The sequence below is a fragment of the Chiloscyllium punctatum genome, chromosome 36 (assembly GCF_047496795.1).
Source record: "Chiloscyllium punctatum isolate Juve2018m chromosome 36, sChiPun1.3, whole genome shotgun sequence".
In the NCBI taxonomy this organism is placed as follows: Eukaryota; Metazoa; Chordata; class Chondrichthyes; order Orectolobiformes; family Hemiscylliidae; genus Chiloscyllium; species Chiloscyllium punctatum.
In genome coordinates, this window is record NC_092774.1 from 69,107,656 (window position 1) to 69,120,534 (window position 12,879).

A 12,879-nucleotide genomic window follows, 5' to 3' on the forward strand; every position below is an offset into this window, starting at 1 on the left:
CACTATGGACCCATTTAGTATGCCCACTTCTGCCGAAATTGCACATCATTAGATTTTGGGAGGAAACCAGAGCACCCGGGGGAAACCCAGCAGACACGGCAGGGAGAGTGTGCAAACTCCACACAGACAGTCGCACCAAGGCTGGAATCGAAAGCGAATCCCTGGCGCTGTAAGGCAGCAGTGCGAACCACTGATCCATCGTGCGGCCCATGTGTGCAGAAAGAGTTAGGGGCTGGGAACTTTGTTAACTGTACTACACAGTGGATTGTTGAGTAAGATTAAATCTCGCGGGGTCCAGGGACAGCTAAACAACTGGGTACAATATTTAGAAGCGCGTTGTTGTGGATGCTGGAATCCTTCCTGAAAACAACAAATGCTGGAGATCACAGTGGGCCAGGCAGCGCTGTGCTACTCTATGCCTGGACAGTGTGGACGTGGAGATGATGTTTCCACTCGGAGAAGGTTTGAGGATGCCAAGTCATTGAGGGCATTTAGGACAGAGATAGGTTCTTGATTTGTAAGGGGTCAAGGGTTAAGAGGAGAGGGCAGCAGAATGGGATAGAGAAACATATCAGCCATGATCGACTGGTGGAGCAGACTCGATGGGCCAAATGGCCTCATCCTGCTCCTGTGTATTATGGCCTTAAAGCTGGGCAGATGACTTAAGGGGTTCTCACAAACTATTTCAGAATCCCGAAGAGGAGTTGTTGGACTCGAAACTATATCTCTGCTTTCTCTCCACAGATGCTTCCAGTCCTGCTGAGATTTTCCAGTGTTCTCAGTTTTTGTTTCAGATTTCCAGCATCCACAGTTCTTTGTCTTATTTATCAAATTCATTTCTTGCCCTTCCCAAGTGTCTGGAACTTCATCTCCCTGATCTACAAACTGTTCACTTACCCTAGAAATGACCACTACCTCCTTATCAATGTAGACCCCTTTGTTGCAAAATGATTGTTCAATTCTGTGACCAAAATTATTGCATTCGTAATTACTTACACCAGGGACTCACAATATCTCAGTCCAGAACACAGCTAGATTGTTTCTGACAGTACATTTATGTGATTTGATACAATTCCCTATTCCCGACTTTACCAGCGTGTTGCAGGGAATGGAGGGTTTGAGTTCAGAAGAATCTGTGACATTTTTCCAATGGAGCCGAGGAAGTTGACAGTTAACCTTATAGAGATTTTTAAAATCAGAAGGGGTATAGATAAGGTGTCATTCCCAGGAGGCTTAGAATATTTTATTGCTCCAGAAGGTGTAAAAGGGGGTCAAAGCTTCAACAGAAATCGAGCAGAGCTGAGAACAGACAACATTTAACTCTGTGGGAACACCTCCCCAAATGCATTTTAAAAGATGCAATCGTACTAGCCTTCACCACTTCCTCTGGCAGATCATTCAATAAACGTACTATCCTCTGCGTGAAAAAGTTGCCCCTTAGGTCTCTGTTGTATCTTTCTCCTCTAACACGAAACCCATGCCCTCTCGTTCTGGACTCACCCACCACAGGAAAAGACTTTGTCTATTAATCCTATCCATGCCCCTCATGATTTTATACATGTACAGTTACAACGTTTAAAAGACATTTGGATAAGTACATGAATACGAAAGTTTCGAAGGTTTATGGGCCAAACACTGGTAGGTGGGCCGAGTTTAGTTTGAGAACATACTCAGCACGGACTAGTTGGATGAAGAGTCTGTTCAGTGCTGTCAGACTCTGTGACTGATCTGTACTGGTCTTAAAACCATTTTCTTACCTCCCCCGATAAGCATCCACTTCTTTGTTGTTCAAAACTCAGATGAACTTAGCCTTGAATATGTTCAATGACCCCACTTCTGAACTCAATTCCTCTTCGTAATATACTACCTGCCTTGCTCATTGCCTGCTGCATCTGCCCAACAACTGGCATTGACTGGTGTGGAGGGACTCTGAGACCCCTTAGTACATCCATACATCATTCCTGATGAAGGGCTTGTGCCCGAAACGTTCATTTTTCTCCTCCTCAGATGCTGCCTGACCTGTTGTGCTTTTCCAGTGCCACATTTTTCGACTTTCACCTCCAGTCCTCACTTTCTCCACATTCCAATATGTCACCATTTCAACAATGCACTGATTTTTTTTTTTAAACAGCAAAGGCTATAACTTCACATTGCAGCACTGCACTTGCCATGTGTTTGCCAATTGAGACACAGACCTGGACCAACTTCGGGAAGAGGCAAAACACTGAGTTCTGAACAAAAACCGTAGCACACTCAAAACGTCGGCTCTGTTTACCTTTCCACTGATGCTACTCGACCCGTTGGCTTTCTGCAGTATTCGCTGTGTTTGTTCTACACAAATGCTGTTTTCCATTAAAGAACTGCAATCCCTGTCCTCTGGTAACTGACCCTAGTCAGTGGCAATAGGTTCTTCTGATCATTAAGGGAAAAACAATGACTGCAGATGCTGAAAACCAAATACTGGATGAGTGTTGCTGGAAGAGCACAGTCGTTCAGGCAGCATCCAACGAGCAGCGAAATCGACGTTTCGGGCAAAAGCCCTTCAACAGGAATAAAGGCAGTGAGCCTGAAGCATGGAGAGATAAGCTAGAGGAGGGTGGGGTAGGGGAGAGAGTAGCATAGAGTACAATGGGTGAGTGGGGGAGGAGATGAAGCTGAAAGGTCAAGGAGGAGAGGGTGGAGTGGATAGGTGGAAAAGAAGATAGGCAGGTCGGACAAGTCAAGGAGACAGTAACTGAGCTGGAAGTTTGAAACTCAGCAAATGTGGCTGTGGTACCGAGTTTGTTTCACAACATGGTTGAAGACCTTCAGAGCAGAGGAAATGACCTTGGAGTTGCAGTGGGAGAGGGACTCCCTGACATTCTTGTAGAGAGAGGAGGAAAACCTCTTCAAGGCAGGCATCCTTGCAAGAGGATTCGCAGTAGGGTTAAAATCAACAAGGTAAAAACAATGACTGCAGATGCTGAAAACCAAATACTGGATTAGTGGTGCTGGAAGAGCACAGCAGTTCAGGCAGCATCCAACGAGCAGCGAAATCACCACGTCTTCTCTCATCATTGACAAAAACCCCTGGAAATCTCCAGTTAACATTCTTTGCTCCAAAGAGAGCATTTCCAAACTTGGGAATGTCTCCAGAAAATGGAAATTGCTCATCCCTGGACATGATGCAAGTGTGACAATGGGGAAGAGGTTTTGGCAAAATATTGTCAGTTAGCAGGTGGAAAAAATGTTCAGGAAGTAAAACACAAATCCCAGTCTCCAGCTTTGTGAATCTTTAGAAACTCTTTGGGAAGTGGAATTAGAGGAGAATGAAAGATGAACTGTCCGACTGAGCAGAGACAGTCCAGACACCGTCCCCTTGTTTAAGAGGCTGATTGACTCTGATATTCTCGGGAGATGAACTGACCCGAGACATTGAAAAAATTCTCTGCACATCAGGAATTCAAACCCATTCTCGGCTCGGGGCCAATGAGAAAATTCGGGAAGAGGCAAAACACTGAAAGGCTCGAAGGGCGATGGCCCCGGTGTAGGAGAGCTCGTTCCTCGTGACATGGATGTGCCTGCAGATGGTGGGATCAGGCTGTCCCCATGTCTCCATAATGAATGTCCAAGGCTTTATTATGGAAAAGTAAAACTGATAGAAGACAATGGTAATTGTGGGCGGGGCGGGTTGAATTATGAATTGAATAGTAGGTTCCTCAAAGTCACTCTGGGCCGGGCGCTCGGGTTTGTCTCTGTGGTGCAATTGGTCAGCGCGTTCGGCTATTAACCGAAAGGTTGGTGGTTCGAGACCACCCAGGGACGGAGTGTTTCTTGTTCTCGCTCCTACCGCTTTCTTGGCTGCGAACGTGCACGTTTTTAATGGTTTCAGGAAAATGTTTCCCAAACGGAAATCTTCTCCACTGAGGCAGCACAAAGGGGTTTCTGAATTTATTGAATTTCTAACGTAAAGGACTGCGGATGCTGAGAATCCGAGACAGAAAGCGAAACTGCTGGAAAACCTCAGCAGGTTTGGCTGTACTTGGATGAGGCAAAAAACGAGTTCTGAAATATTGTCTCTGATTCTCTTTCCACAGATGCTGCCTGACCTGCTGAGTTGCTCCTGCAATTTCTGTTTTTGACTGAACGTCCATTTCATCTTTCGGGATGAAACACCCAGACTCGCCATTTGCAGATATTTAATCCTTTCAAAACCTGTGAAGTGATTGGATTCAAACAAACTCTGCAATGATTTACTCTTTCGCAGCTCCACAGGCAGATAGACCTGGGAAATGAAGCTGTCAGTGTGGTTCTGTATTGGTGGGCCGAGTGGTGAATGCGATGGACATGAAATCCATTGCGGTTCCCACACGCAGGTGTGAACCCTGCCGACTACAGTTGAGAAACGACATCAAAAGAAAAGGGAGATTGCTCCACGGTTTTTTTAAAAATGCAATCAGTGGACGGGTTGAAATATTTCAATCACATTGGGACTGGTCGGGAATCTGCAACCCACTGCCTGTCAGGGTGGAACAAGCAGATACCCACAGAGCTGCGCTTGAGGCGATGAGCCAAGTGTTTGGAAATGAGACGAGAACAGTGAGGGGCGTGAAGTCGTGATCGAAGTTAAGCAGGCACCTGAGGACAAAGGTGTTTGATTTGCCAGTGAAAGATACTGCTTCACAAAGTTGGGACTGTGGAAGGGAATCAGTGACGGTGATTATCTTTTGTTGTTCACATTGTGAATGTTCCCATTGCTGCGCATGTCCGTGTTAACGTCAGAACTCTGCAGCATGGCGGTGTCAGGTCCGCACAGGGCCAAGGGCGCAATGGATGACGCATCTGACTCCACCGACCTGTTTGAAATGCAGCTCACAGCTTCTTCACACACCCCAATTAATCTTTCTCATTGTCCTGAAGCCGGCTTATGGTTTGAATTCCCGATCTGCAGGAACGAGACTCTTTTCACTGTCTCGCGTCAGTAAGAGTCGCTGAGAACATCAGAGTCAAGTCACAGCCCTGTCAGAGGAGGGGAAGCTGAAATAGTCCCACACGCTGCTCACGGGCACATTTCACTTTCCCCAACTCAACGCCCCAACCACTGCGGCTCTTGTGAGTGGAAAGGAAACAAACACCAAAACCCAGTCTCAGCTTTGTAAGTCTTCAGATTATAAGAAAACTGTTCATCCCTTCGGATCTTCCATCCTGGGCTGACAGCGTTGATTTTAAATGGCTGTCCAGTCAGTGCCGATTCGTTTTGGCTGAAAAAAATCTTCCTTATCTCATCCCAGCATTTCTTGCCAGAGAGACCTGTGTGGCAGAGTTCATGTATATATTTCCCTGTATGGTATTTTGTAAATTACATTCGTTTGCTGGTTGTTTGTATCGGGTATTTCAGGTTCATTCGCCGCTGTTCAAGTGTGTTGGCAGGTTTGTGGGCGACCATGATGCTGAGAGGGTTTAGTTGTCTGGACATCATTTCACAGATGTCTTTAATGTAAAGTAATGTGCTAGGGTTTCTGCAGACGTTGTGTCTGCTTGTGTCAGTTTGTTGATGTGAAATCATCACACTGGGTTTATTGGGTAGGCAAAAGTTAGGACTGCAGATGCTGGAAACCAGAGTTTAGATCAGAGTGGTGCTGGAAAAGAACAGCAGGTCAGACAGCTTCCGAGGAGCAGGAAAATCGACGTTTCGGGCAAAGGCCCTTCATCAGGAACAGATGCAGGACGCTTCCAGGGGTGGCGAGATAAATTGGGGGGTGCTGGGCCAAAGGGAGCAAAGAGTACAATAGGTGAATGGGGGTGGAGATGGAGGTGACAGGTCAGAGCGGTGGGTGGAGCGGATAGGTGGGAAGGGAGATTGACAGGTCCTGAGGACAGCGCTCAGCTGGAAGGTTGGAACTGAGGTAAGGTGGGGGGGAGGGGAAATGAGGAAACTGGTGCAGTCCACATTGATGTCCTGGGGTTGAATGTATCCGAGGCAGAAGGTTGGGGCGTTCTTCCCCCAGACATCGGGTGGGGAGGGAGGAGCGATGGAGGAGGCCCAGGTCCTGCATGTCCCTGGCAGAGTGGGAGGGGAGGTTGAAATGTTGGGCCATAGGGCGATGGGGTTGATTATTGCGGGTGTCCTGGAGATGCTCCCTCAAACGCTGTGACTTGACTCTGCGATGGGGCTCCAGTCTCCCCAATGTAGAGGAGACCGCTTCGGGAGCAATGGAGACAAGAAACAACTTTGGTGGAAGCCTTCGAACTGCCGTGACCCGGGTTCGATTTCCGGACAGGGAAGCAATTTTCAGTAGAGCTGTCGAACTTCACTGCCGTCTCCCTGGTGGTCTAGTGGTTAGGATTCGGCGCTTTCACCGCTGCAGCCCCGGTTCGATTCCCGGTCTGGGAAGCAACTTGCAGTGTATTCTTTTGGCTGCCCATTCTCCTTAAATGCGCTGTAGAGTTACTTATTGGTCTTTGTAGTCACTGGGTGCTGCACTGTGTTGTGGTTCGTTGAAATAGTGCCCTCGTTCAGATTTGTTTGTATACGAAGGGATGATTACTTCTGTACCTAAGTACTTGGTTCGTGTGTGTGGCTTTCCTGCAGAGGCTGTTTTGAATTTATCATTGACTGTTCGGTCTACTGTGACAACTGGAAATGGCACTTTGTTGTTGTTCTCCTCTTTTGTGAATTTTATGCCAGGAAGGAGATTGTTGATGGTGTTGTAGGTTTCCTCTAATTTGTTTCATTTTTTGATGACAGAAGTGTTTCATGGGCGTTTCGTTGATTTGTTTGTAGGGCTTGTTACTGAATATGAAGTGGGTGATAAGGCACAGTTCCACGAGGTTGACAGTGTTATCTTTGCTGCTGAAGTTGGTTCTGTGTTTTTGTCTTTAGTTCTTCGAGTCGTGTCTTCAGTTTTCTTTGGCCACGTTGATGTTAATGGATGTGAACAGGGCTGTTATGTCAAAGGACAACATTATTAAATCCTCTTCTATCTTCCTGTCTTTGGTGTTCAGTAATTCTTGGATGGAGTAAATGGAGTGGCATGAATCTTCGACTTGGTGTTTTAGTCCTCAGTGGAGGCCTTTGACTAGTCTGTATATTGGTGTTCCAAGTAGTGAGACTATGGCCTGAGGGGGGCTCCTAGTTTGAAAAAGAGGAGAACAACAATAAACTGCATTCTTCGATGTCACAGTAGAGCTAACAGTCAATGGGGAACTTCAAACTAGCATCGACAGAAAAAACAACACACACAAACCAAATACTTAACCACAGAAGCAATCATCCCAACACCCACAAACGAAGCTGCATCAGGACATTATTTCAACGAGCCACTGCACACTGCAGCACAAAGAAACTACGAAGATCACAAGAGAAATACGTATATAGTGTATTTAAGGAGAATGCGTCCCCAATAAACCCATTCCGCCGATTTCTCAGTGATGCTTCCAAGCTCACTCTCAAAAATTCGGTTTGTCCCTCCATTCTTTCCTGTTTGTTTTGTGTGGGTTTTGAAAGCGTTCCCAAACCTCTGACTGAGTATTGGAGTTGGGAAGGTAAAAACAATGACTGCAGGTGCTGGAAACCAGATTCTGGATTAGTGGTGCTGGAAGAGCACAGCAGTTCAGGCAGCATCCAATTAGCTTCGAAATCGACGTTTCGGGCAAAAGCCCTTCGTCAGGAATAAAGGCAGTGAGCCTGAAGCATGGAGAGATAAGCTTATCTCTCCATGCTTCAGGCTCACTGCCTTTATTCCTGACGAAGGGGTTTTGCCCGAAACGTCGATTTCGAAGCTGCTTGGATGCTGCCTGAATTGGAGTTGCGAAGTTATGTTGTGGCTGTACAGGACATTGGTGAGACCACTTTTCGAATATTGTGTGCAATTCTGGTGTCCCTCCAATCAGAAGGATATTGTGAAATTTGAAAGGGTTCTGAGGCACCAATGGGTCCATAGAGGTGAAGAGGCCCTTCTGCCGCCCTGAGTGTGGGAAGGCCTTCAGTGATTCCTCTATCCTGCTGACGGACCAGTTGGTCCGCACCAGGGAAGGTTGTTCTCTGGCCCCAAGTGCGAGATGGCCTTCAGCAGTTCTTCCCATCTGTTGAGACACCAGTGGGTCCACACTGAGAGGCCGTTCTTCTGCCGCAACTGTAGAAGGGGCATTGCTCTTTCCTCCGATGTACTGGCCCATTGGTGGATCCACATGGGGGAGATGTCGTTCAGTTGCCCTATGTGCAGGAAGGCCTTCAGCAATTCCTCGGCCCTGCTGAGGCACCAGTCTATCCACACCGGGGAGAAGCCATTCTCGTGCCCCGAATGTGGGAAGGTCTTTACCTGCTCCTCATAAGTGCTGAATCACTAGCTGGACCACACGAGGGTTTGGGGGGGGACAGTGGCGGAGGAGGGGAGGCCATTCTTTGGCCCTAAGTGCGGGAAGGCCTTCAGCAATTCCTCTGCCCTACTGAATCACCAATGTGCCCATACCGGGGAGATGCCCTCCAGCTGGACCGAGTGTGGGAAGAGGTTCATGTTTTCCTACAACTTGCAGAAGCACCAGCGGGGGCACCAGCTCTCCCAGCAATCAGATCCTACCAGTGATGATGCCTTCAGTCACCTCCCAGGACTGAACCTCCTGCCAGTTCTGACAGTGGGTGCAGTGGGAGAGTAGGTGGGCTGTTTTAGTCTTCTGCTGGACTGCAATTGCCTTCCCGACACCCCACAATCACAACTCCATGGTGGCTCAGGGTTAGCACTGCTGCCTCATGGCACTAGGAACCCAGGAATAATTCCACCCTTGGGTGTCTGTGTGCAAATTAAGGAGGGTAGGAAAATGGATCTGAGTGCGTTAGTTTTCGGAAGATCAGTGCAGATGTGTTCGGCTGAAGGACCTGTTTCCACATTGTGGGAGTTCTATGATTCTATGAGCTTTGCCTTCAGTGGACACTGTTGCTCATTGAGCCCGGGACTGCACATTGCCAATGAAATGATCCAGAGAAACCTAAGACCGCAAGACCATCGGAGAAGAAGTTTGGCCTTCTCTGCCATTCGTTAGTAACAAAAGTATTGGATGAGATTAGCTACAGTGTGGAAACAGGCCATTTGTCCCAACAAGTCCACACCGACCCTCCGAAGTGTAACCCATCCAGACCCATTTCCCTCTGACTAATGTACCTAACTCTATGGGCAATTGAGCATGGCCAATCCACATGACCTGCACATCTTTGGTTTATGGAAGAAAACAGGACCACCCAGAGAAAACTCACTCAGACATTGGGGGAAAGTGCAAATTCCTCACAGACTGCCACCCAAGGCTGGAATCAAACCTGGGTCCCTGGCGCTGTGAGGCTGCAGTGGTAATCACTGAGCCACTAAATATTGCAACCCGAAGTTGGCAAGCCGGGGTTGGGAGAATACAGCAAGCCAGGCAGCACCAGGATGTGGAGTAGTCAGCGTTATGGGTATTAACCCTTCTTTATGACTGAAAGAGTGACTTATCTATGAGAAAAGATTTACATGAATGTTGCTGGGGGTTGGAGGGTTTGAGCTGCAGGGAGCGGCTGAATAGCGTGGGGTTGTTTTCACTGGATCATCGGAGGCAGAGAAGGGACCTAATAGCGGTTACAAAATCATGAGGGGCATGAACAGTGTAATAGACAATGTCCTTTCCTTGGGTAGGGGAGTCCAGAACTCGAGGGCATAAGTTTAGGGTAAGAGGCGAAACAAATTAAAGGGACAACTTCTTCATGCAGAGGGTGGCATATGTATGAAATGCGCTGCCAGAGTATATGGGTCAGGTGCTGTCAAATGGGAGTAGATTAATATAGGATATCAGGTCACCGTGGACAAGTTGGACCGAAGGGTCTGTTTCCATGCTGTACGTGTCTCTGACTACTGGTCCTGATGTAAGTTTAAAATAGAGTCCAAGTAACTTTGAATAGTTCAATCTTGTTGAGCTCACCTCCTGAAAATTTTCAGATGAATCCCTCTGAGAGATACTGTTTAAACATGCTGAGTTGGACAAAGTATCCCATCAAGTTCAACACAAACCCAAAGTTGAAGAAGTCAGAACTAAGAACACCAAGGGGACCAAAACTGATCACAATATTCCAGGTGCAACCTCATCAACGTCCTGTATAACTACAACATAACTTGCCAACATCTATACTAAATTCCCTAACTGATGAAGGTCAGTGTGCTGAAACCTTTCTTCACTGCCTTGTGTACCGATGTAATCAGAGATATAGGACCTACTTTAAACTGATCCACGATCCAGCTGCTGGGAGCACAGAAGTAGAGAATTGCTGCGAGAGTGTGCTGGGTAGATAACCCAGAGGTCGATGGGTAAAAACCATGTGATTCTATTGCTCAATGTCTCTGTAAGCTGCTTTCATATACGAAGGTTCTCTGTTCTGCGTCGATCCTTTGCATCTGCTTCACAAAGCTTCTTCAGTGGAGGCGTGGCCGCTGGAGCCCAGGAGTTCAACAACCCCCCGGCGCTGGAGGATGGTCCAAGCTCCAAGAGGCGAGGGGGGGGTGGCGGGGGTAAGGCTGAAAGCTGGATTTTCTCAATGCTTGTATTTTTAACTCATTTAAATGGTACCTAATGTATGGGGCTATGGTTTACATTAAAACCGAAAAATCATATCAGAGTGTTTATATTTAGCAGTGGTAGTTGGTGAAATGCACACTCTGGGGGAGCACTTTCTATGATGCTGCATTTCTCGCCTTCTGCCCTTCCCCCATTTCTTATCTCCCATCTTGATTTTATATTTTTTTTGGTCAAATTTAATTTCAGATTAATCAGACTTGCGATTCACTGTGTGCTATTAATTTGTTTGTTCGAATATTTCAAGTCAAAATTAATGCTGTAATTTAATTTCTGATGTCAGAGTTTGACATTGAATGTGCAGGTGTGAATACCATTAAGTTGTGAAAATAAATCAAGAACTTGTGGTTTTTAACAAAAAGAGCAGTTCACTGATATTCATGGCATCGTCTCATTTGGGAGTGATGATTCAAATCTGACCAACAAACCGTTTCATGCAGTCATCCAATTGAATAAAAATTTTCTTTAATTTAATAAAAGAAAATAATTCTGGCAGGCTAAGACTTATGCAATTATTTATAAGATTATGTACATTGCTCGCAATATGGTCTCAACCACATTGGGGAAACTGGATGCCAACTAACCGAATATTTCAGGGAACAACTCTTGGACTCTAAGTCTAACCGACACACCGCCCTGTGGCTGAACACTTTATCCCACCCTCCTCTTGCTTATCTCTCCACGCTTCAGGCTCACTGTCTTATTCCTGATGAAGTGCTTTTGCCCGAAACGTCGATTTTGCTGCTCGTTGGATGCTGCCTGAACTGCTGTGCTCTTCCAGCACCACTATTCCAGTATTTGGATTTCAGCATCTGCAGTCATTGTTTTTACCACTTTAACTCCCCCTCCCATTCCACCAAGGACATGCAAGTCCTGGGCCTCCTCCACTGCCAACCTCTTGCTACCCGACACTTGTAGGAAAAACACCTCAACTTCTGCTTTAGGACCCTCCAACCACATGGTATCAATGCCGTTTTCATCAGTTTCCTTATTTCCTCTCCCCCACCTTGTCCCAAATCCAACCTGCCAATTCGACACCAACCTCTTGACCTGTCATACCTGTCCACCTTGCTTCTCACCTATTTACTCAACCCTCATCTCTGACCTATCACCATCAATCCCTCCCTCCATCTAACTATTGCACTCCCAGCTGCCTTCCCTCCAGCCCCACTTCCTTCCCATTTATCTCTCAGCCCCCTTGGGCCACCCTTTATTCCTGATGATGAGCTTATGCTCTAAACCCAGACTGTGATGAAGCAACATCCTCAACAAGTAGGAAATAGCTCCCAAGTCTGATTTCATTCCCTCTTCTGTTTCCCAGTTCTTTCAGAAATAAGGAATGTCTTTTTCTTCCACTAGAAAGTGGTCTTCCCCTTTGCGCTGTCTGAAGTGTTATCCCTCACCACTCCTTCAGACACCTTTTAAGAATCCTTTCAACCTGTCTTCCTAACAATTGTGGAGGTGACCAAAAGCAAACATTTCACTTCTCCTCAATGTCCCATTTCTCCTCCTATGAGCCATTTTGTCATGTTGTCTATGTTACAAGCAGCCGAGTGCACTTGGTTTCTGAATTGAAATTTGGCCATTGAAGTGAACAGGATTAATATTTATCGATGGCTAGCTGTGTTTGCACTAACTGTAATTATCCACCAATACGATGTCTTTTGTTCCACCAAAACTGGAAATAATGATCTGTGTTTATATTGCAGTCGGATGTAGAAAATCATCCCAGCGATCTTCACGTTATTATAGTTTACTGAGGCCATAACATCATTACGTGGCAGTTTGATGTTACTAAAACCTGGATGGAAATCTCTAGATTATGTTGTAAAAATATCGGTATAATGTTATTCACACCCCGCGGTCACCAACTGAACGAACCGGCTGTGTCTTTAAATCCCGTGATGAACAGTTTGTATTCGACTTCTCACATTGCGGGGAGCTGAGCATTTACCCAAACAATGGGCACACCGCCTCCCTCACACAGTGTTCACAAATCAAACTGACAGCAAAGATTCACATGTGATCGAAAGTTTCCGCAAAGAACTTTCGATACAACGTACTCCTTCCTTCATCTGAAATGTTAGACGTTGATTGCAGTGAGCTTGATGTGACTTGAACACGCAACCTTCTGATCTGGAATCAGACGCGCTACCGTTGCGCCACAAGCTCACGGATGGACCATGTGCTCTATTCATGCTTAAGGGAAGTGATCGCACTACAATGATTTTACGTTCATGTCTGTTCTGTTTCTCCCCCTTCTCCTTCTGTCTCTCGAAACAATTTCCAACTCTCTCTCACTAAAAA

At 46.5% G+C, this 12,879-nt stretch overlaps 2 non-coding genes across 2 annotated transcripts; one reads left to right on the plus strand and one right to left on the minus strand.

Moving 5' to 3' along the window:
- Positions 1-3,730: 3,730 nt before the first annotated feature.
- Positions 3,731-3,804, plus strand: trnan-auu (transfer RNA asparagine (anticodon AUU)). The gene has a single exon. It is a non-coding gene; the product is annotated as a tRNA-Asn (tRNA).
- Positions 3,805-12,672: 8,868 nt separating this feature from the next.
- Positions 12,673-12,744, minus strand: trnaw-cca (transfer RNA tryptophan (anticodon CCA)). The gene has a single exon. It is a non-coding gene; the product is annotated as a tRNA-Trp (tRNA).
- Between the last annotated feature and the right edge of the window lie 135 nt (positions 12,745-12,879).